This window comes from Phyllostomus discolor, chromosome 3 (genome assembly GCF_004126475.2).
Source record: "Phyllostomus discolor isolate MPI-MPIP mPhyDis1 chromosome 3, mPhyDis1.pri.v3, whole genome shotgun sequence".
Taxonomy (NCBI): domain Eukaryota; kingdom Metazoa; phylum Chordata; class Mammalia; order Chiroptera; family Phyllostomidae; genus Phyllostomus; species Phyllostomus discolor.
The window spans coordinates 35,474,652-35,500,441 of record NC_040905.2 but is presented as its reverse complement, the minus strand read 5'-3'; the positions used below and the strand labels follow the sequence as shown (position 1 = coordinate 35,500,441).

Below are 25,790 nucleotides of genomic sequence, written 5' to 3'. Positions count from 1 at the left end.
CAAACTGAATAGGTGAAAAGTAATTTTTCTCTTTTATTTTGAACTGCAAATAAAAATCTTAGAAGACAGCTGGGAAAGTAACTATGAAAAGCTGGATATATTTCATTCTTTATAGTTAAACACATAAAATTATACATACCATAAGGAATACTTGAAATTTTAAAATCATTTTTAACTAATGTTATGAAAACAATCTGTCCCTCTGGAGGGTCTTTAGTTTAAATGTGTAAGTCATAACAAATACCATTTGTGGATGTACATCATGTTGTTCTATGCTTTGAAAGGGCCATGAATAGCAGGTTTGTACAACCCAAGGGTAACCTGTAGTGTTTTCCATGCGTAGTATTTCAAAACCTTTTGTTTGGTTTCTAACTAGGCAGAAAGAGGGGGATAACAAGAGCTCATGTTGTTCTCCGGAGCTGTCTTAAAGGTGCACCAGATTGAGTTCAGTAAGCAAGGAAATATTTCTCCTTGTCTATCTAACGCTTGTTTATTCTCCCCTTGTAAAAACCAAAGTAATTTTCTTTTATGAACGTTGACTGAAGGGAGATAAACCGCCCTCGTGGGAGAGGAAGGTCAAGTTCAAAGTTTTTCTTTCCTTTGGATTCAGGAATAAGCAAATGGAAAGACCAGCCAAACAACTGAGCAGCCGGCATCTGATGGCTGAGCCCTCCCCCCAGCACTTTTTATGTACATAAGCAGAAGTCACTCCGGCAGCTGCGGCGCATTAGTTCCAATAGTTTAGCAGGCTGCTCTGTAGCGCTGACAAAGCCCAGCTAGCGCAGCGGCTTCCCTCCATGTTCCTCTGCGGCGGGAGAGCTCCAGGGCGATCTTTGGCAGGGGATCCACAGAGGAGGGGTGACGTTTAATAGGCTTCCGCTGAGAGTGCGCTCCCTCGTCTGCAGCCTGCCCCGTCTCCGCCGAGAGACTGAGGCAGGCAACCTCCCTGGACATTTCTCCGGACTTAGAGCGAAGCAATCACTGGAAAGAAGCCAGCGAACCACGTTGCCCTGGATTGTTGCCAACTGTACAAAGTTGACCGGGGGAAAATGGCTCAGCAGACGACAAGCCCGGACACCTTAACCGTACCTGAAGTGGATAATCTGCATTGTTCAAACCCCTGGCTGAACGAGGATCTTGTGAAATCCTTGCGGGAAAACCTGTTGCAGCACGAGAAGTCCAAGACAGCAAGGAAATCGATTTCTCCCAAGCTCTCTCCAGTGATTTCTCCGAGAAATTCCCCCAGGCTTCTGCGCAGGATGCTTCTCAGTAGCAACATCCCCAAACAGCGGCGTTTCACTGTGGCACATACGTGGTAAGGTTTGCACAGATCATTGGAAATGGTGGCCGTTCCCCCCAGTGATTTTTACTCCTCCCGCCTTTCACTTTAGGGCTGGAGAGGGAGTTCCATTATCTTTCCTCACCTGTGATTTATCATAAATAATCTGCTTTACCAATAAATCCTACAGATGTCCAAGTCAGGGCAGGAAGCCTTGAGATTGGTAATAGGAGTTGTTGAGGTGGGTGGTTCTCAAAGTTCAACACCTACTGCAAGTTCCTGCTAGAAAATTGGATTCCAGATGTCAATAAGAATGCAGTTTTACTCCCATACTGATGTGGTGGTGGTTTTTTTTATTTCTTTAGCTAATGTCCCTGCCAGGTTCTACAGCAGCCTAGGAAAGAAAGGACCAAAAAAGAGAGGAGGAAAATTGTAACTTGCTTTCTTTTCTGCATGATCCCCAGTTGCACAGAGATGCGAATAGTGGGTGTGTGTGTGTGGTGTGCTCTTGTAGAATCTCTCCTCAGTTTAAAGTGTCTGTAATCTCTGATATGCCTTTGTAAAGGAAGGAAAGAAAGGGTTTAGGGATTCTGTGCAGGAAGTTGCAGGCTGGCACCCAGTAATATTGTTGTGTTCTTGGTAAGATTGTTGTGTTTTTTGAATTTGAATTCTTTGAATATTGTGTCAATATTTCAATTCTTTATCTGAATGTTTCTGTTTTTTTATAATGTGTGAATTTGTTTTATGTGCGTGCTTCCATCAGTTTTTCTAGGTGATTCGTGATATTTTCATGCTCTTGGAAGAGCAAATATTAAGATAAGCCATTGTGGGAGCTTATTATGATGTTTCTGCACCGGAGAGAGGGGTCTGTGATACACACGGGTAATTTTAGTTGGTAGTAGGTTCTATGTACTACTGGTAAAATGAATGTTACTTATGATTTTTAAAAAAACATAACAAAAAGAATTAATGAGCATATTAGCTGAGAAACCAATTTAATGATTTTTATAGTTTTTCTATAGAAAACAAATGATTTATGCCAGGAATGAAAAGCAAACCAAACCAAACCAAAACAAAACAAAAATAAGACTTCTAGGAAAGAAGTAGCAATAGGGAGAATCGAAATCTACGCTAGCAACATGACCACATCCAGGAACACACTAATGTCATAGATAAAAAAAAATAGATGACAAAGGAAATGAAAGGCATGTCCTGCCCAAAGAAATGTCTAACCTCAGAATTTTAATTTTAAGTAGCTAGATCTCTGATGGGGGAAGTGTTCTTATATTCCCAAAGATTTTAACAAGATGGCATTTCTCAGTTTAGTTAGATATAATGCTCATAAGAGGGGTAAGACAAACATTGAATTTTTCTGTCTTAAAGAGAATATGGAAAAACGGTGACTTTTCTATAAGGAAGACATTACTGAAAATTTTTGTCAGACATAAGCAGTGAAGGAAAGGTATAGATAAACACTATGAGATGCTTCGAGGAAGAGGGATGGCCTGAAACCTGGCATCAGATGCTAGAGCAGGGAAGCTGGCTGGAGTTCATGAAGGGTCAAGCCCAGAATTTTGGTATCCAGTGTCCCTTTTAGTTGAGATGTCTTTTTTTAAATATTGGAGTTCTTATATTGTACCCGTCGTCGAATGGGTAAGCCTCAACTCAGTTGCTTGCTTTCCATCTGAGTGAAGCAACCTAGAGTTCAACTGAAGGTTATCTGAACTATTTGGACATGTTGAGATGTAAGGAAGGCAGGAAATCTCACGAAAACAGGCTTTCTTTGGAAATTTCTGGCACTTCCTTTTCTGGTGCTCTTTGGAGAGGCTCCAAAAGCACACATTCTGCCAATATTTCATTTTGGTGTGTCAGGTCTCAGCCAGCTCAGGGAGGCATCAAAAGAGCAATGGAAATGAAAAATAAAAATCATGATATCAATTCTCAATAACTCAAGAGGGAACAATAGTCCTCATGGACTAAAAGCATTCAGCAAGGAAGCTGGAAAGAGTACCTCACATTTTTCTCATGGGTTCAATGAATTCCAAAATATTTATAATACCCACAAGTACCTTTTGACAAATATCTCATCCGTGCTTTCATAAGCACTATATGTAATTTTAAAAACTGTTCCAAATTGTTCTGTGTTGTATATATATGTTATATACACATGTACTACTACACATATATGTTATATACATATGTACTATACATATATATGTTATATATAACACAGAACAATATATATAACATATATATGTGTGTATGTATATATATCAATCTAAACCTCTGCTACGACCACCACACTCAAATCCTCAGCTCCTTCTAAATTAGTAACCAGCAGTTTAAATACTCCCCTGGTGTGTTCCTGCCTCAGAATGTTGGTTCTTGTATCTGATTTCCCTTCCATTTGATATGCATATTTTAATCCCTACTGAGTCCAAAATGTTCCATTTCTACCTACTGATCACATAGTTAACAAAAGCTATGTTTTGCAAATAATTTACACTCTAGTTGAAAAACATAAATCATATTGGAAGGCATCTATTTTATGTTAAGGTAATCATGTTTCAACGTGCTCTCCAAATCTCAGTGGATTGCCACTGTACATGGTTATTTATTGCTGCTGCTTCTCCTGGGAGGTAGCATGCCCCCGGGTGCTTCATGGACATGGGATCCTGTTGCTCCACTATTTGTAACACCTGATTTGCAAGGTCGTCAAGCTCAGCTGAATCAAGGAAAAAGACCATGGAAGACAGCACGTGTGAGGCAGGCCAAGCGTGTGAGGAGTACACGCATCACTTATGCTCGTATTCCCTGGCCAGAACTTAGTTTTATGGCCACGTCTAACTACAAAGGAAGGAGGGAAACCTAACATGTCTGTTCCCAGAAATAAGGCAAAGCAGATTTGGTGAATAATTAGCCCATCTCAGTCATAGTACGTGGAAGGCTGCCTGGTTCACCCTCCATCCCATAGCTCAATTCATAGACTAACATCTATAATGACCAGTCCTTTACTATCTCTGCACACCTGGATGTGGGTCAGACAAAGAAATTCAATTTTTTCACAATATTGATGGGAAAGTCCTTTCTAATATATAGTTGAAGTTTCCTTCTCTGTAATTATCACCAGGGGTTCAGGATCTTCTTTGAAAACCCCAAGGCTTGAATCTCTCCTCTCTTCCATAATGCAAGAGGCCAGGGGAAAGGAGTTGGGTTAGGGACTGGGTGGAGGTGGGCAAGTGGGGGATGGGTCATCTATAATAGTGTCAACAATAAAAAATAAAGTTAATTTTTTAAAAAAGCCCTGGAGTAACTCACCAGAGAACCAGGGCCCTGTGCTATTGTTCTTGGCACACCTGTTAATCATATTTTCAATGTTAGCATGCTTCTGAAAAATTTTTTTCTTAACAAGATGCCCTAAGTTATTTCAACTTTATATGCTGTATTTACCAGGTTGATCCTGGTTGTTTTCACCCAGACTTCATGTGAATTGTCATGGCCTATTTAAAGAGTAGGGTGCTGAACTGACACACTACTCCAGATGCTGTATGACTTGTACAGAGAACATCTAAACAGAGGCCAGACGACTAAAATTTAAATTCTGACTTTCTATTTACTAGTTGTGTGATTTTGAACATGTTACTTAATATATGTCACAGTTTCCCTGTTATGCAACTTCTTGGGAATAGTAATACTATCTATTTGTCATTGTGGTTTTATTAAGCTATTAAGTAGAGTTGTGCGTAAATTATTTTGTGTTGCCTAGGGATAGACACTTAGTGTCATTATAAGTTAATATATTCCTTATTATGTGTGATACATCTATTATTCCAGTCTTAGTCTGCCAGAACTTTTAGAATCATGTCTAAATGTTTATAGATTTAAAAATTGTCGAGTTGTTTGTAGATGGATTGGACTAAAAAGAATATATGTGAAGAGCCCAAGGAACGGCAGCTGTACGCCTGTTTCATGGGAAAGGAGAAGGCAGAAGGGACAGATACTGCTGAGGCACAGCCACAGGACTTGGTGCCTCTTCCCTACCTACTCCCATTCTGCGTCTTTCAAATCCCTGTCCTCCTGAGAGTGTCCTCCTGTTACCCCCAACTGAAAACAATCTGCTGCTTTTTCCAAATCTCTAGCACATCTTCCTTTTGCTATTCCCTCAATGTTTATTAGTAATAATTATGTCACTAGCTAATGTTTATTGAACACATCTGGTGCTGTGTGTTAGATTAGAACCTTCTCATGTCCATGATTTTCTTACCCTGTTTTACTATTTTTACTTACTATCTTGTACCTCACAGTCTAGATTATAGACAGGACTGTGCTTTCATCTGAGTAGGGAATTCCCTCTGATGTCAGCAGGAACTCCAAGATCAGTCAAATCTCTGGTGAAGAAAACTTCCAGTGTAAGTTTATTTCAGGGAAATCAAACACCCAGGAAAATGTTTATATTTTTCAGGTTTTCTCTTCAATTCGCACTGTGTTCTATGCACTGAATGAAGGAAAGTGTTCTAGGTGAAATTAGGCCATAGAGTTTCTTTGGGTAAGGTGGAGTCCAGATAATACTCAAATGTCTTATCTTCAAAATTTGTGTATGCATGTGTGTTTTTAACATACTCAGAGTAGAAACACTTCATAGCACCCTTGAACAACAAAATAGTTTCTGTAGGTGGATTTTTGAAAGACCTGTTTCAGGACACTTTTAGGAAATCTCTAAAATTTCTAGGAGCCATACATATATATATACACACACACGCATACATACGTTGCTTATTACAACTTTCTCTTTACGAGGCATTGGCACTAGATATAAAATTATTTAGAAATGAACATTTGCTCTCTTGAGTTGTAATTTCTTCAGCCACTGCAGTTGCTTTTATAGTTGTTTTAAGAAAGAAGTGCCCTGGCTGGCGTAGCTCAGTGGATTGAGCGCGAGCTGCGAACCAAAGTGTCATGGGTTCGATTCCCAGTCAGGGTACATGCCTGGGTTGCAGGCCATGACTCCCAGCAACCGCACATTGATGTTTCTCTCTCTCTCTCTCTCTATCTCCCTCCCTTCCCTCTCTAAAAAGAAATAAAATCTTTTTTAAAAAAGTAGGAAAAAAAAGAAAGAAGTATACTAAACATTTCCTCAAGTGAAATTTTAGCACCCATCAAGGAGAAATCCATCCTTTTAAAGAATTTGTAGGTTAAACACAGAGAGAGAGAAAGCTGAGTAGTTTTTTAAAGACATTATTTAGTGACCCTCTTTGGAAATTCTCCCTTGTTCATACATTTGCCCTACTTAACTATAAGGTTATCTTTTCCCTGTCTCTTCTGTGAGGACACCCAGTGCAAGTCATTGCTGATGTTCTCCTGGGAGATGGGGACCCAGCAGTAGGCTGTGAGTATAGTGTGATACCAGGATGTGGGGAGGAGGTTTTTGGGAAGATCACTTGGTGAGAACAACAGGAAATGATGCCAGCACATTGGGTGAGGCCAGTTGGCCAAGTCATTAGCTGTGTCCCTGATGTAATTGGCTGTGTCTTCAGGGGAATCTTGGGGCACTGCAAGTTAAGGGTGCCTGTAGGTTTTGAAAGCTTTTATTAACTTTTACTAAAATCAGAAAACCCCAGGAAGACATTCCTGTTGAAGAGCTTGTCAATTGACTTGTGATGTTTAAGAAATTACAAAGATAAAAATATGACAAATAGTTATAGAGGAAACATGAAAACAATGTGGAAATGACCTGGCAGTTTATGATGTGTGTGAACTTACTGTGATCTTTGACATTTACCTTAAAGAAAAGAAAAGATGACCAACTGAAGCCATTGCTACTAGTGGTAAAAATACTCCTAAGCTGAAAGTCTTCCTTGTAGACTTGCTAGAAATGTTGAGTGATAAGAAAATTAAACATTGAATCTCAAAGTTCATTACAGTAATTTTTAAATTATGGATTTAGTTTGAAACATCATTCTTTATATAAATTTCCTTATAAATAGCAAACTTCTGTGACAGAAGGTACCCAAATGAGCTTCAGCCTCCCTCTTTTTTTATAAGACAGGAAGCTACCAAAACTCTTCTTCAAGTAATGGTTTCAGGAAGAAGCTTTATTATCACCACTGTAACAAAATTATTTCATGCTTTTTAATGTTTTTGCTTTTGGAAAAAAATCATGTTTGAAAACTGTGATGGATTTAATACAGTTTGAAGTCATATATTTCTAGCTCTGCTGGCCACTTAATATTTGACCTTAGTTACTCAACCTTTTTGAATTGTAGACTCTACTCATAGGTCATATGCTTATAAAGGCATTTGATATACAAGTGAAAAAAAAATGACTAATTAAGTTTACAAAATGATAAAAAACTACAGTACATTTAAGATAAGTTAAAACAAGTTCCAACTCACTTTTGTGAGAGAGGTGGATGCCACATAGATAAAAACGGGGCAGAATTCTGTAATTTTTCGGTGACTCATAAATAGGCTGCAGCGCATTCACAATGCAAGCATTGGTGGTGTTCATTCTAGGACAGCATCTGCCAAGCCAAGATTTCAGGTAGGAAATGTGGAAATCTGTAGATAATAAAAATTCCAATTAAAAATTTTCTTTTGCTATATATTTAACTATATGTTATTTTACCATAGCCATCTCTTTAACTGTATATGTACAAATTTTAAATATCATTTATGTTCAATTTTATGGACATAAATGCTTTCTGGCTACTTGAGATGAAATGAGATCAAAATGAGATCTCAGAATGAGATTTGAGTTGATATGAGAAGAAATTATCTGGTTTAATTTTGGAAGCAAAACTCTAGGTTCATAATAACATAACTTTAACCTTAAATGTATTATAGCATAGCTATTAATGATTTAGCTCCTGCTATGTGTCAGGTACTCTCTGTATATTGACCCTTCTATATCAACCCTTCATGACAAGATTTAGAGTAAGTATTATTACCTGTGTTTTACATATGCAGATGCTGAGTCCCAGAAAAATTGTTGTATACCCAAGAGATGAAATCAGTTGAGTTAGAACTTGAACATGGATGTGACTAACTCTTCATCTCTGTTCTTTCAGCATTACCTCCCTTTGGGCCAAGAGCTACATTCACATTTTTTACGTTACTCTGCACGTATATCGAAGCCACAACAATGAATGCTCAATGATTTTACAAAGTCGTGGTTAGTTAACAGAAGGGTAGGAACACATCTTTCTGGGTATGAAATCTCAATTCATTTGTTTCTATATGTGGCCTATAGACATGTGGACATCCTTCTTTTCTGATAAAAATATGTGTATGGATAGGAGAAATATATGTCTGATTCAGAGTACTTATTAAGTAAGACTGACATAAAAGGAAAACTGATCAGGATAATTTTATTTTCAACAATTCAGAGAAAAATGCCTGAAAGGCTTGAGATCTAAAGACAAAGATCAAGGCAGAAATCTATTAAGGTTTGGTTCCAGAAGAGCCAGCTGGAAATGATGGTTTGCAGGCTCAAGTCACTAAGCAACAGAGTAGCAAACGGCTTGGTAACCAGAGCTGGCCTGACTCACAGACTGACTGATCATGACTGGCTGGCCAGAAGGGAGGACCATGGCCCCTTTTACCTCAAAACAATCTCCTTCTATCCATCTGCCAGCCTTCATGCCAATCCCTTCATTACGCAGTAGTCTCTTTGACTTAGCAAGATGTCTGCTTTTATAATGGAAATCTCTCTGGGACCAGGAGTAAATGCTATCTCTTTCGTCTTTAAAATGGCATTTCTGAGATTGTTTTTTTTGAGGGGGGCAATACGTCATAAATAAAATGTTAGATTTAATGAGAGGAAAGAAAGTGAAAACGTTGGGATTAGTGGCTTGACTTTCTGGCTTTCGTGAACAAATATGTACAGAGCCAAATTGTCTGAGTTCATTTGGTGAGATTTGCCATTTATTTGGCACTTTCTACCTTATGATCTTTTCAATTTCATGCTTGTGTTTTGACTGTGTAGTTGGACCATAACTTCCTAAAAAGTAGGAACCTCCACACGCATGAGTCTTTGCCTTCACAAGCACTACCTGTATAATGTGCATCTAGTAAGTACTTGTTGTTTGATTGAGAAGCATACCTCCCGTTGCTGTGCTTCTCATGTCGTAGTAAAAAGAAATTTTAAACTCAATGATTAACCTTGTATGTGGACTTTGTCGCCATGACTTTGTGTGTGCGCGTGTGTGTGCATGTGTGTGTGTTCTGGGTCTGTGCACACCTAGACAGGTGTAATTTGACCTCGGTATATCTCATATACTGATTCAGGATAGTGTCACTAATCTGTTAAATATATGCATTTTAATAATATTTAGTTCATACTTTTAAAATAATTTATACCTGTTGTATTTCTGAAAAAAACTTATTTAAATATATTTATGATTCTTAAGAAATTACTGAATAACTACCTGGTTAAACTCTGATGACTAATCCTTATCTCTTAGAATTCATAGTTGTTAAATTATACACCAAGAACTAAGCTTATAAAAGAAATGCCAAGATTTTGAAAAATCAAAAACACCCTCCGTAGTTCCTTTTTTAGGATGACAATTTGAAGAAATTTGAACTGGCAGAAACTAAGCACCACTTCTCTAAAGCAGGTCTTTAGAATAACTAAAAGTGAATAATAGAAAGCCTTTTAGAAGAGATTTTGCATATAAATGTTATTTTAAAGAAAATATTTGTCCATAGTTTATATCCATTTTTGTGTTGTAATAATTTCAAAACAACCAATTTCCTTTTTATTACCTTTATGAGATAGCCCCCTGGTCATATTAGCTAATATTAAAATAAAGTGACTTCCTCTCTATATTATTAGTAGGACACATGGTTAGTTCCTTTTTTACATAGATGATTTCACATTTATATTTATAAACAGTGAGTACGTATTGTTGACCTTTTGAAGTAAGCGATTTTCTGACTAATAAGGTTACTTGGACTATCATTTCTGCATGTTTACCTTCTTTAGGCTTATAGTATTTATTTTACTTTGCTTTATTCTGTGCAGTGTGATTTTTATGACTTTTTATTGAGTGGTAACTAGAACAGTGTATGATTTATGGTGGTAATAACTAAAACATATATGAATTGGAGGCTGGTGACGCACAAGGCGGAACGCTGTGGCTCCCCTCTGAACGGAATCCGGCTTCCTTTAATAAAGCTCTCTTATTAATAACAAAGTGATGTCATAAATAGCGTGGTCATTCCTGTGTCACCTCCCCAGTTTAAGGTACATATATGGGTCATTTGAACTGTTTTTATGTAACACTTTTTGGTGGATTTACTTTTTTTTTTAAATAAAACTTTCAGGGTCTAATCAAGATATTTTTTAAAGATTTTATTTATTTATTTTTAGAGAGGGAAGGGAGGGAGAAAGAGAGAGAGAGAGAGAGAGAAACATCAATGTGCGGTTGCTGGGAGCCATGGCCTGCAACCCAAGTATGTGGCCTGACTGGGAATTGAACCTGCGACACTATGGATTTACATTTTTATTTAAAGGCTTGTATTTTAAAAAATATGGCTTCACATACTACTGTAACTTGAAAACTTGTGTTATTTATTATACATAGAAGATCATTTTAAAAATACAATATAAAAGGGCTAAATAGATGCAAGCTAGATACTATGACCTTCTAATGACTCTGAGCCCGAGGTCTGTCTCCTCTCTGTTTAAAAGATATAGAAGATGAATTAAGTCTTTTTTCTTAAAGTGAGAAGAATGAGAGGGATTTGGAAATGAAAGAACCTTCTCATTATTTAATTCAATATTTAAAAATTCAATAAACCACATCACCCATGTTTAAAGTCATCTTGGTGCAATGTCAGATTGCTAATATACCAACCCAGTGATACCTGAATCACTGATATTTCCAGTATCAGAAGGACATGGATTCTCCTGGTGGTTCTTTGGGTCAGAATTGCCTAGTTGAAGGTGAACACATTGAACTTGGGTCGCATGATTTCATTCCTAAACAGAAAGTGAGTTTATTGGTACCCTGTTTTAGGGCCATTCTATACTTATTAACTTCCTACCTGGTAGCTACACAGAAGCCAAGAAGCATAAAACTGTTCCATGGAAAATACTGTGTGTGCTAATGGCAGCTTCCAAGTTCTACTTCCAAAGGGCACAAACACGGACATTTTAAAAATCATAGGATCTCTATGTAAGTAAGTGAAAGCTAAGGTAAGTGAGGAATCCAATTTCCTATACTTTGTAGTCCTATGAATTTATTTAATTCTAGACTAGAATATCCACACAGGATCACCTGCACAATTTGCAGAGCCTGGTGTAAAATTAAAATACAAGATTACTTATTTAAAAAAAAACCCTAAGAATTTCATGGCAGTGACAGCAAGAACATTCACACCAGCACAGGGCCTTTCTGGCCCAACTGCTCAGGCCACGCCCATGAAGCCAGCCAGGCCCCCACAGTAAAAGCCACATTTATAAGCAGCTCCATTAGTGATGTCAGAGCTGTCCTTTGAGAAACTGTCTTAGGGGAACGTCTTGATTCATGACCTCCTTCTGTGTCAGCAGAGACTCCAGAAGACTGCTGTGCACCAGAATAAAAATGAAAGTTTCAATAAAAGTCAGCAGCATACCAGCTATAAATTAAGGAACAGCATTATCTCACATTCATCTTGAGGGTTTTCTTTGCAAGATGGTTTATTTTATGCATGCATAAAATAAAGGCAACATTGCTTTTGCACCTAAAGTCACTTATTGATATGTTCAGTATCAGTAATTGCAATATAGTATTAGCATTTGACACTGATGCTCACCTCTCCTTCTTGAATCTGTGTCATTCACTAGCTTAACTCCATTTTTGTAAGATCTCTCTCTTCCTCTTTCATTGACTTTATTTCTAGCACCTTAAATCAAAGTGCACCCCCGCCCCGCTTTGACCTTATTTCATTCAGTGTGCTCCCTGCACCATCGGCCTGACTTCTGCCCCAGCTCCAACTGTTAGCTCCACTTAACAAAATCCAGCTCTTTAACCTGGCTTGGGTTCCATATGCCTTCCTGAGCATTTCTACTTGGGAGATCTGCTCTTAGCTTAGATATTACGTGTGAAAAATCGAGCTGACTGTTTCCCCATTTCTGGTTTTCCTGTCTGTTCATGAAGCACTATTTCCAAGTGAACCAGCCTGAATCATGTTGACTTCTGCTTTGCTCTCCCTCTGCACAGACCTACAGATAATTCACCTAATATCTCTTGCCTTTCTGTTCTTTCCCAACACTGCCACCATTTTAGCATTTAGCCTGACGTTTGGACTATTTCAGTTCACATCCTAACTTGTTTGTGTGCCGCCATCTGCCCTTTCCCCTCAAGAGCATCTACTTAGGCTGTCTCCTCACTAATTCCAACGTTCTGCTGTGGCTGCCCACTCTCTACAGCAGTGGTGAGCAAACTTTGTTTCCCATAAAGGGCCAGATAGTAAAAATTTTAGGCTTTATGAACCATATGGTATCTTTGGCAACTACTCAGTTCTGTAGCTATAGTACAAAAGCTGCCATAAGATATATAAGTGGACATACATACATTCAATAAAACCTCATTTACAAAAAAAAAAAAAAGGAAGGAAGCTGGATTTGGCCAACTGGCCTAGTTTGCCAATCCCTGGTCTACAGGCTGAAGTTTATAGTCCTCAACTTGGCACTTAACATCTCTCTCATCAGTTCCAAACTGTCCTCTGCAACCTTATCTGGTATTGCTTCCCATGAATACTTCACAGTCATTCATTCTAGAGCTGAATTGAGAGGAGGGTTTTTCAAACTCAATACTACCAACAATTGAGCCCAAATAATACTTTGTTGTGGGGGCTGTCACGTGTATTGTAGGATATTAAGAGTATTCCTGGGTACTACCCAGTAGATATCAGTAGTATACACCCTGTTATGAAATCCAGAATGTTTCCAAATATTGCTACATGTTTCCTGTGGGAGCACAATTGTCCCTATTTGACAACTACTGATGGAGAGGGTAAGCTTTCTAAAGCAGAGAACCAGTTCCGTGTCAGTCACTGCTGCATCTCTAGCACCTTGTGCAAGTATTGCAGCACAGAAAGAGGTCCAGACCATACTCCCTGGTCCAACTGTGCTACTCGTTTGTTAGGGGAGTCATTTAAACTCTACAGGCCACAATTAAATTTATCTGTGAATGGAACTATTACGAATTCATACATGCTTCCTAGAATTATTGAAAAGTTCAAATGATATACTTAATGAAAAGACCTTTGGAAAGAGTAAAGTACTAGTCAAATGTAATGTAAAAATAGTATTGGTGGAATACAGGGTAATCTGAACTTACTGAAATATAGGAGTTTAATTCCCCTCACATACTGTGATTACTCTGTGCATATTACTATGTCAGATGCGATTGTCAACTGACATGCTCATTCTCTCCCTCCCTCTCCCTCTCCCTCTCTCTCTCCCTCTCTCTCTCTCACACACACACACACATACACACACCCCCCAGGGATTTACATGCTTAAATGAAACACAATCAATTTTATCTTTCTTAGCAGCCTCAGTACAAATAAAAGGAAGTGACATTTTGAGTTATTACCCCATGCTAAGCTCACTAAGTTACAAGTGTATTCATTGAACATTCTCAAGAGTTGGACTCTGAGATTCAGTTCAATTACACCAATCTATACCATCTCTTAGCTAGCTAATGTCCTTCTGAAATAGCAGAATACACAATTGTAGTTCCATTTAAAGTGTTAACTTCACTGGTGCCACTTGTGTTCTAATGTATGGAACAGAGACATTTTTTAATGCGAGGTCTGTGCCTGCCTTTTCACGAAACTGCAAGAGAATATAATGCTTGGAATACAGCTACCATTTTGCTCTGAAGATATTTTCTTTGTCTCAGGACTGTCTTACAAGGATAAGAGTCAAAGCTAAATATTCTGTTATCTTTTCATCCAATCAAAAAATAACTTAGAAGTGTCTATTTCTATCACTATTCTAGGGATGTAGCTTGGAGCATATATTCTAGTGGGGAGAAGACAAATTTACAAATAAATATTTCAGTGGGTCAGAGAATAACAAGTACAGTAAAGAAGAATGAAGCAGGGTAAGTGAAGAGAGAATTTTGTATAAGCTATTTGAGGAGGACTCTCTAAAAGTAATGTTTGAGTAGAGATCTGAAGGAGGTGACTGAGTGACTCTATGACTATCTAGGGGAAGAGCATTTCAGGCAGAAGAAATGACAAGTTCAAAGGCCCTGAGGGAGGATGTGATTGGTTTGTTTCAGGGAGGGAGATGTTATGGAAAATGACGTCAGAGACATGGAGAGGAGTCAGTGCTTTGAGGCTAATAGTGAGAGATTTTGTTTTGTTTTGTTTTCTTTTTTTTTGTTATGACAATGTTGTATTGGAGGGAGAGGGGATAGCAGTGTGAGCGTCTCCTTCAGGGAGAGCCAGTCTGACTAAAGTTTTGGGAGAATCATTCAGACTCCTTTGTAGGAAATACTATGTGGGGAAAAGACAGAAATGAGACCAGTTAATACACTGTCGCGATAATCCAGGTGAGATGTAAAGGTGGTGCAGAGTAGGGTAGTGAAAGGAGAGGTGATTTTGAAAATAACGGTCACAATTCTCTCTGGAAACAGCAGAGAAGGACAGTTCTCCTTTAGGGCCTGTGGTACACAAATTTGGAAGGAAAAATAGCTACCACTTTAGAGAGTTGAAGTAAATCAGTATCATCAATGGGCAGCCAGTAATGTTAGAGCAAGAAGGTGCAGGAAACCGAACAGAGGTTGAGAGTATGAAAGATTTTACTGATGACATCTTGTGAGTGGTAGAAATCACAATGGAGAGATTGCAGGCTGGGGGGAAGGCTGGGGACGTAAGTTACACTAGGGGATTTACAGAGTCATCTGGGAACGAGAACCTGTTCTTCTTGTGGTTCTTGTGGTGACGATTGTATGTCAAAGATAAGAATCTTATTTGAAGTTGTGCAGTAGAAAAGCCCAACTCCTCTGCCAGATGGCCATTCTCTTGGGTCTGTTTGTTTAATTCATTTCAGAAATGCTAATTCACCTGCAGTGCATTTATAGAAATGGGGCAGAGAGGCAATGGGAACCAGGTTGGCCAGACCTGTCCAGTAGTCTTCACTCCAACGTTTCTGTCTGATAAAGCCATGTGCTTCCCATCTCTTACCATCCATTCATCTTCCAGGGATAAGAGATGTGGCAAAAGATGCCGACAGGTGATTGGGAAATTTCTAGTATCTAGAAGGATGGCTCTGGGGAAGATTTTCTAACATGAAAATACTTTTTTTCCCCTTGCACTGGCTACACAATCATTTTCTTAAGCATGATGTGTTAAAACCAGATATTTTTAATATATTGTTTTAATTTTATTACCTTTATTGCAGTTATACTGGTTAATTAAGTGATAAGATTTCATATGTATAATTCTCTAATACATCATCTGTATATTGCTATATTGCATTGTCTATGTTGGGTGGTGAACACACAATGTAAAACTAGATGTTGAAGAACTAAAAAAAATTTCTGACAAAACTATATGTAGCACTTGCCACAGTGGTTCATACATATAGTTATTACAATGATACTGCTTTTATAAAATAAGTAGGGTTTTTGTGTAAGCATAACATTTTTTTAAATAGCAAGACTATGCAACATTTTAACATTTACACAGGAATGTTTTCATAATCATACTTGTCAACAAAACAAATATGAAGTTGGTAGAACATAGCTTTCTCTTTGGAGTTTAAATTTTTGGTTTATATTGCTTGCTTGGAAATTTGTATTATGTGAGGTAGCTGGCTGTTGACAGGATATACAGTCTTGGTCTTAGAAATGTGCCCTGAAAACCTGCAAAGCAACATGTGCAAACTTTTTTTTTCCCTGAGGGAAAGGGCAAGCCCTGACACCTTTTAACCTGCAAGGATTATGTAGCTCTTGCTGTGATTGATTGGTTGGCTTTTTTTCAAGAAATGCTCCTGGTATGCGTTTTATGTTCTGACAGTGCCATGGCTTTGCTGATCGGCACGTCACCTCCTGTGAATACGTGGGCATGCTTTTGTGCATCTGCTCTTGTAGCCTGGGAAGCATATTTCAACACACCATCTAGAATTGGCTGGAACATGCCTGTCACTCCCAGCTGACTCTGATGACGCTCTTGCCAACGTAGTTTTACATCAACACCACTCTTTGGTGGAAAACACACCTGCAGAATACACAGGGTGGCCCATTTAAAGAAAGAAAAGCATCAGTTTGAAGAGGACTATATTTTTAAAAAAGCACTATAAAAAACACTCTTGTTGACTGAATCCTCCATAGAGCATAGACTTATAAACAGCATCGCTCAACAACCCTCCACCAAAAAAGTGTATGCAACTCTAACTTCTAAAGAGTGGCTTATGCTGAAAAGAAAACTACCATCTTGTATACTTTTCTTCCCAGCATACTAGATAGTCAGGCACATCTAGCCTCTTCTTTCTTTATCTACATAATCATAACTCTGTATTCATTAAAGAAAGTATAGGATGTCGGAGCTGATGCGGTATGGTATATGAGACACCATTGCTCTTTATCTTCTCAAAATTCAGGTTGGCATTTCAGTGGATAAATAAATTGTACTCTTAGCATGAGCCATTTTGGCGTGTGTCCATCTTGTTTTTTGACTTGTTTTTCGACTTGTTTTTTGACTCATCCTGACTATCCTAATGAATGTTTGGGGTAGGCTTATTACTCAGTTGTCTGGGTCTATAGACAGGAAACGAGGCACTCAGAAGTAAGTCCTGTTACCATAGCTATTTAGAAAAAAACAAAACAAAACTCTCTGCTGTACAAAAGAAAGCTCAATATCACTGGCATATGAACTGCAATTACCTTTATTATGACTCTATACTACTCATCCTTCATTTTTGTCATCCTCATCTATTCTAACTCATTACAATAATGGGGACAGCAGAATGGATTTGCAATTTTACCCCTTTTCTCATGACAGCCAGCAGGATTTTCAGTGACACATGCTTTGATCTGTCTGCTTTTAAAACTCTTAAGCAGGGCAGCTCTAGACAGATTTCTCTCAGAAGATTTTATGATCCTAATAGACCTCATCATGAGTTCTATATTTATGCTTATTTGGACACATCAAAGTCCAGCTTTATACCAGGGGCCACTTGGAAAGTTCAGGTCATCAGCTTCTTGTTGTAGCTGTTGGGTTACTGTCATACTGTCATCCCTAGCAATAATGATGGTTGACCTTGTAAGGTGATCAAAAGCAGTAGGCTACAATATAGGAACATTAAAAATGCTGTGCAGTGTGTTGTTTCTTCTGCTGTATTTTGCCCATAATTAATATTATGGTCACAATTAACTCCAAAAAATATATGTTGCCTGTATGGAAAAAAAAAGATGTGGAATGAACATATGAAATCTAAACTTATGCATCAGAGCCAAGACACAGCACTTCAGAGAGATGAGTTTACAGGTCAGTCAGCTGATAGGATTGATCAGAATTTGAGCAGGCCTGAAAGAGAATCACGAAAGAAACAATTGGCAGTGCTTTTCAAACGTTGTCCATGAGAGAGGTGCTGTTGGTTAACAGATGGACATTAAACATTCAGATTATGTTAATAATCTTAGAAATAGCCTTTTTATCTATTTATCTGGCTATCTATCTAACCTGTCATCTATTTATCAGTATCTTTTGTTCTAGTTCCGTGTTCACCAAGTAATCTTTTGATTGTTGTCTCCATTTTTATATAGGACTGTCTGCGGTGAAGGGAAGTACTAGGTGGGGTGGTCAAAGCATTATACTCTGCACACTGACTGTAGTGCTGAATAAAAAGAAAGTAATGGCATTTGGATTCTGTCCAGCAGTTCAGTGAGTGTGTATGAAACGAGTTTGCTCCCGAGAGAAGAGGATGTTCTCATGTGCTGAGAGATTAGTTTTTGTGTCTACGAAATTCAGTGCCAGATTCTAACCCTAGCGGTGTCTCTGAGGTATTGCTGACCTTCAAGGCCTTTGGAGAGCCAACCTGTCAACCTTTCCTGGTGAAACTTCTCTCCACTGCCATGCCCTGAGCATTTGCACTGGAAACTGTGGGGGCACTAATGTACAGTTTAAAGCTGTAATGGCAGTAAGAATGAGGGGAAGGTTTCATTTCCATAATCTCATTTCTCCGTGGAAGCTCTTTGGTGAGACAGTTGTGTCTTAGGCTTTGAAATTTATTTTCTGCTATGTCTCACATTTAGCACAGAATTCAGTAGGTCTTTTTTGTTTGCTTGTTTTTTGTTTTTCTGGCAGTATAATGTTTTAAAAAACTTGGTCAACCATTTTAGGACATATGTTCAGTACTCAGAGGCAGTTTGTGGAATTTTCTGGACCTTTTCTTCCCCTCTTTACCCTTTCTCAGATCTAGTAGCTTAGAGGACACCCTGAAATAATATAGCATCTCCTTAAAAGTTATATCTCTTAGGGAGTTTCACATTGTAATATGGGTTTTTGAAGACAGAAAGGCCTTTGTGATCCAAGTACATGGATCTCAAGTTGTAAAAGTACAGGTTTGTGGGGCAGGGTTCATATCAACCACATTAATAGTTGGGGCAATGTTAACAGAAGAGATTATTTCCCGGAAGCACTCTCCACCAACATGATGTCTTTTCAATATTTAAGTGCCATGGTACATGTTGATTGTTAGGACTATTACAAAAACATATGAGAGGAAGTTAATGTGAAAGTGGGGGGTCAGTGCTGATACATTCGTTTTCAGACAAATGTCCTCTAGAGAAGGGCATCTGAATTAGTTTCCTATCAGAACATTGGTGGCTTAAAACAACAAGTGTATTTGCTCACAATTCTCAAGCCTGTAAGTCCCATATCAAGGTGTTGGCAAGGCCGTCCTGGGGGAGACTGTTCCGTCCCTCATCTAGCTTCCAGTGGTTGCCAGCTTCCTTGGCTTGTGGTGGCCACATCACTCCAGGCTTTGCCCCTATCTTCACATGCTTCTCCTCTGTGTCAGTCTTCTCTGTGTATCTCTTATAAGGATGCTTGTCATTGGATTTGGGGCTCATCTGGATAATCTAGGATAGTTTTCCTCATTTCCAGTTCCTTAACTATATCTACAAAAATGCTTTTTCCGTATAAGGTAACATTCACAGCTTCTGGGGTTTAGAATGTGGATGTAACCATTTGGTCCCACCATCCAGCCCATTACAGTGTCTAAAGTCATAGCTTGTGAGAGTCCCCGAAAAAACCATTCTGACAGCGTGAGGTCTGGCGCATGTTCACATGGACAGTCCTTTCAGACTACTCCAGCAGGTCCTGAGGATTTCAGCTTGAATAGCTCAGGCAACAGGCTTCTTGGGAGAAGAATCTAAGAACTTCAAGTGGATAGCAGCAGTGGTCACTGGACATGCAGTTTTACTGTGTAGATGTTTCCCAAAGGCTCAGGAGAGGGATGAGAGAAAGAGAAATGGGGCAACATTATTTATTTTATTTCTTTGCATATAGAGCTCTCTTGAGAAGGAAGGAAGGAGAGGTGTAGGCCTAATAAGAGCAGAAAGAAGAATGATGGGTGTTTTTCCAACTTTTTGTGAACATTTGGTCCTGGTCTCAGTGACTAAAATTAGCATTATAAAACCATAAACATGGTATATATTTATGGTAAAAACTCCAACAAAACATAAAAAAGTATTGGCAAATTTGGTTGTGTGTTATCATTTTACATGCTTGTAAACAATGTGCCAAGAACCTATGAACTTCTCATTATTACTCTCACCATCTCTGGGTATGATCTACTTTTATTTTGCACCACTGTTGTAGGGAAACATCTATTACTATTTTACTCATTAACTTTATGGGTGAGTTTGGCATCTTTTAATTATTTGCCATTTCTTAATCCAGTGCCTGTTAATATATTTTGCCATTTAAAAAACTGGGATAATAACTAGGTTGGTATTGATTTGCTGTAACTCTGAGTATATTTAGAAAATTAACTCTTTGTCATAACTGTTTTAAATGTTTTTATCAGTCTATGTTTTACTTTTACTTTGCTTATAGATTTTAAAAGTCATAGCCCAAGAACATATATGTAAATCAGCAAAGCCCATGGACACAGACAACAATGTGGTGAAGGCTGGGGCAGGATAGGCAGGGGCTTGGTGGGGGGGGATATGGGGGGATGAGGGACCTCTGTAATACTGTCAACAATAAAGCAATAAAAAATTAGTAAAAATCTAACAATGTATCTAGAACTAGTTTTGAGTGTATAGTTATAGAGGTTAAATATGTCCACAATGCTATTAATAGATCTCCAGAACTTTTTCATCTTGTGAGACTGAAGCTTTACACTCATTAAGAACTACCCTCTCCTCCTCCCTCAATCCTGGTAGCCACCATTCTACTTTCTGTGAATGTGGTCACAGTAGATAACTCATATAAGTGGCATTATTTTTTTATTTTTAGTATTTATTTTATTATTTTTATTATTATTTTTTAAGATTTTATTTATTTATTTTTAGAGAGGGAAGGGAGGGAGATAGAGAGAGGGAGAGAAACATCAATGTGCGGTTGCTGGGGGTTATGGCCTGCAACCCAGGCATGTACCCTGGCTGGGAATCGAACCTGGGACACTTTGGTTCCCAGCCCGCCCTCAATCCACTGAGCTACGCCAGCCAGGGCCTATTATTTTTATTTTTGTCACTGGTCTATTCCACTTAATATATGTTTTCAAAGTTCACCCATGATGTAGCATGCGACAGGATTTCCTTCCCTTTTAAAGACTAGATAATATTTTCTTGTATGTATATACTATATTTTGTTTATTCAACCACTGATGGATGATTGGGTCACTTTCATCTGTTGGCTGTTGTGAATAGTGCTGCTGTGAACATGGCTGCACACATATGCCTTTGAGACCCTGATTTCTTCTGGATGTACACCGAGAAGTGGGACTACTGGATCATATGGTAGTCCTATTTTTAATTTTTTGAAGAATCTCCATACTATTTGTCATAGGGACCACACCAATTTACAATTCTCCCAATGATGCCCAAGAATTCCAATTTATTGACATCCTCATCAATACTTATTTTCTGTTTTCTTATAGTACCTATCCGAATGGATATAAAATTATATCTCAGTATGTTTTTTATTGCATCTCTATTATGATTAGTAATGTTGAACACATTTTCTTTTTTTAACTTCTCTTTATTGTTGTTCAAGTACAGTTATCTCCCTTTCACCCCCTCCTCTCCCCCCACCACTCCCTCCACCACTCCCCCCACCACTTCCCCCATATCTCCCCCCACCTGAACCATCCCCATTTCCCACCCCTGATCTTACCCCCTTTGGTTTTGTCCATGTGTCATTTATGTGTTCCTGAAAATACTTCCATCTCTTTCTCCCTATTATCCCCTGGCACCTCTCCTCTGGTTACTGTCAGTTTGTTCTTAATTTCAATGTCTCTGGTTATATTTTGCTCACTCCTTTGTTTTGTTGATTAGGTTCCACTTATAGGTTCCACTTAAAGGTGAGATCATATGGTATTTGTCTTTCATCACTTGGCTTATTTTGCTTAGCATAATGGCCTCCAGTTCCATCCATGCTGTCGCAAAGGGTAGGAGCTCCTTCTTTCCTACTGCTGCATAGTATTCCATTGTGTAAGTGTACCACAGTGGTTTTATCCACTCATGTATTGATGGGGACTTCTTATGCTTATTGGACATTCATATGTCATCAGTGAATAAATGTCTATTGAAGTCACTTGCCCAATTTTTTTTCCAAAGAGTTTATTTATTTATTTTTTTTTAGGGAGGGAAGGAAGGGGGAGAAAGAGAGAGAGAGAGAGAAACATCAATGTGCAGTTGCTGGGGGTTATGGCCTGCAACCCAGGAATGTACCCTGGCTGGGAATCGAACCTGGGACACTTTGGTTCCCAGCCCGCCCTCAATCCACTGAGCTACGCCAGCCAGGACTTGCCCAATTTTTAATTAGGTTATTTGATTTTTATTTCTCTAACTTTTTTTAATACAGCAAGGTTTAGCAAACTTTCCTTCATGTGCTGCTTTTATGTAATGTTTAAGGATTGTGATCCCATTTTAAGATCATTATTTTTCTTCACTTTTTATCCTTGTCCTTCTAAGATTTCTTTTTTATATTGAATTTTTGATCCACCTGTCATTTGTTTTGATATGAGGAATAAGGAAAGGGTCCATCCGGCTTTTTTGGCCAGCTGTCCCAACTTCAATTTGTAGAATAATCACTGATCATGTACTGACTTGTGAGGTGTGGACACATTGAGTAGGCTTTTGGAGTGCGTTCACGTTGGCCACACCTACTGCTCTAATGATTGTACTAAGTGCAGTGGGACCTGTTAGATTTGGTTTGCTCTTCTCTAAATGGTCAATTTTAGCTATTAATGCATCTTAAATATTTGGAAGATGAACTTTAAAATACTTAATTGTTTTCTGTATCCTTTCATAATACATATTAACTATATTTCCCAATAATAGTCCTTTTGTAGGGGGAATAAACAGAGATAAATGTTTTAGTGATATGAGAGGCCAGTGTGAAAGAATGACTTTGACCTGTACATTACACAATAATCCTTCTTTCAAATGGGAAATGATGGCAGAGTTTCTACATAAGGAGAAAAGTTGTCTATTTCAGGACATGTACCTAATTGTGCTTCTTGGGCTAAATTTAGGATTCCTAACAGCCCCACACCTGATAGGGAAATATAAAACCTTTGCACTTATATGAAATGATACCATCTTAAGGTAAGATAAAATAATAGGAGTTCTGGAACAGGGTTGTTCAAGTCCTGGCTTTGCTATAAATTAGCTGTAAGATTGAATGTCTTCTACTTCCTCTGAGTATGGTTTTCTAATTTGCTAAATAGGGATAAATAACATACAAGAAAAGTTTTAAAAGGTTGTTTGAATGACTAAACATGATAATTTGTAGGATATGTCCTTTATACAATATTACAGGCTAAAGATGAGAGTGATAATTGTTATCAGTAACAAAAACAATAATTATGGTAAGAAAGGATCCTGCTGGTGTCCAACACACATTCTTTCAAGCAGATCCGTTCCCAACACGGCATTCATTCCCGAGACAGCCCTGCTGGTCTCCTAATCCCTAAATCCCATTGGAATTATTCATTCATTTGAATTATTAAAACCCAAAATGTTACCGGTAAACTATTAAACTTCAATAATATACTGTTAGAAATATTTTCTCTAGCCAGCTTTTTATTCTCCCAGTCTCCTCTCTATTTTACCAACTGTGGAGGTTTTTATACACTGCTTGAAGAATGTAATTTCAGGTTGCTTGAAAGGAAAGAATCTGGATATGTAAAGGTGGCTTTGGGGGGGATGTAATTAGTCACTTTTATGTGATGCTGTCATCTTTAAATTAAAAGTTCCTTCTCTCCTATAACTTGGGAAAAGGAAAGCAGGTTCTGTGAAAGAAAATATGTGGGATTTAATACTAATATCCAACAGAAATTTCTCAAGACAACTTCAGAGCCATCTCTAGGTATTCTCTTCCTGTGAAGCCGTATTACTCTGAAACACCAAAGTGTTCATTTTACAGTTGCTTATTAGGAATTCTTATTGTTAGGCAAATCTATTGAAATTCCCTGCTTTTAAATAGTAAATTCAGGAATTAAGGTGAGCTTACTACCTGGACACGGGTTTCAAAAAGAAAAGAGATGATGTCAGCTGCTTAGAGACTTAGAGAAAAGAGGGGCCTAGGAGGAATCGTCTTGAGTTTTGACTAGAGGATAAAACCAAGGTCAAGAGTAGGACAGAAAGTACCCAAGGACACACATTAGGGCAATGTGAGACCTAGGACACACTTCAGTTGATGCAGTTCAATGTGCTTTTTGGTCTGACTCAGAGCCTTTGAGGGTGGATATGGAAGAAGAGTGGAGAGAACTTGTCGTTTATCCTTACACCTGCTCAGTGGCCACTTGCTTTATTTATTTTCATAACTCTTGTTTTGACGCTGGCTGGATTGCAGCATCACATACTGAATTTTGGCTTACACTAGGTGCCTTGATTACAAGAAGTAATCATGTACAGATCAGTTTACTGTAAATCTAGTGACCTTTGTTGTTCTTCCTCTGCCACTAGCTAGCTGAGTGATCTTGGGCAAACTGCTGGAATTCTCATTGGCTTACTTTCCTCAGATATAAAAGGAGGGTGTTGAGAAGTTGGAGTCTAGAGTCCTCTCCAGTGCAAAATGCTGTGCTTTTTCATTTCTACCCGAATATCTCCATATATTGCTGAAGCAGTAATAATTACTTAGTTCTTAGCTACCGATTGTATATTCCCCTAAAACTTGAAAGAGAAGGAAACTACAAATTTAATTCTACTATTGCATTTGTTTCTGTTTTCACCCAGGCATCTCTATTTCATAGATTCCATAGCCTCATGTGCAATGTTTCATTCAAGGACTTGAGTGATGGTTTAAAAAAAAAAGGGGGAAGGAAAATCTCTTATACCTAAATTCCACATAACTGTGCCACTATTTACTATTTCTGTATAAATTATAAATGTGTCAAAAACCTAAAAGTAAATGAGAACTGCCTATTGTTGGAAAGTTTACTGAAAACAATACTTATAACCCCTCAACCTTTCCCCCATGGTTTTCATTTTAGAGTAAAAATATCAGTAGGAAAAAGACATGGATGAATATTCCAGTAAATACATAGGAGTAGATTTATGGTCATTACTGAAAATAATTTAATTATATGGGCACTTTAAAAACAAAGAATAAATGATAGAGGGTTATGTACTTGGAAGGTCCAGACTGCTGATAGTTTTCTATACAAAATAAATGGATAGCAGGCCTTAATGTACTAAATGATTTATGGATTAATTCATTACTCAGTTTTCAAATACCAAGAGTAATATAGTATTTCACACTTTTTCAATCCTCACTTGAGGGCTTTTCTTTTTTTTCCCATTTATATTAGAAAGACAGACAGACAGATAGGCAGGCAGGTAGCCAGACATCGGTGTGAGACAAACATCAATTGGCGGCCCTGACCAGAAATCAAACCTGCAACCTTTTGGCCTGTGGGACAATGCTCCAGCCACCTGAGCCATAGGGGCCAGGGTGGATTTTGCGCTTTTATAATAACTCATGTGGAGCATTTCTCCAGAGGTTGACCAATTCTTGTTCTCAAGGGTGTATAAAGAAGAAATATTCATAATGCAGTTTCATGTGACCAGAATGACTAGGATTCAAAACTTCACCCTCTAATGAGATGTTTGCAGTTGATTAAATTAATGTTTTAAAATAGTAAAGCATTCTAGTGCTTTAACGGTACTAGATAACAGTATTGTATAAACAGTATTGTGAAAAATACTTTCTATTATATAACAGTATTGTGAAAACAACTTCCTAAACTTTATAAACATTAATTAAAAATATTTCATTAAATTTAATAAATGTTCACAATATAGCAAAGCATATTGTTAGTCTCATCTAT

General features: G+C 38.1%; 1 protein-coding gene and 2 long non-coding RNA genes across 3 annotated transcripts in view; all 3 read left to right on the top strand.

The window, feature by feature from the left end:
• The window catches only part of PDE4D (phosphodiesterase 4D), a 798,342-nt gene that overhangs the window by 133,132 nt on the left and 639,420 nt on the right, over positions 1 to 25,790 (top strand).
• LOC118499222 overlaps positions 1,243 to 25,790 on the top strand; it is a 77,921-nt gene continuing 53,373 nt past the window's right edge. Inside the window, exon 1 of the long non-coding RNA XR_004901748.1 lies at positions 1,243 to 1,315. This is a non-coding gene — a long non-coding RNA (uncharacterized LOC118499222). The remainder of the gene's footprint in view (positions 1,316 to 25,790) is intronic.
• LOC118499232 lies at positions 3,535 to 10,525 on the top strand. Its single transcript, XR_004901758.1, has 2 exons — positions 3,535 to 6,180; positions 6,395 to 10,525. It is a non-coding gene; the product is annotated as an uncharacterized LOC118499232 (long non-coding RNA).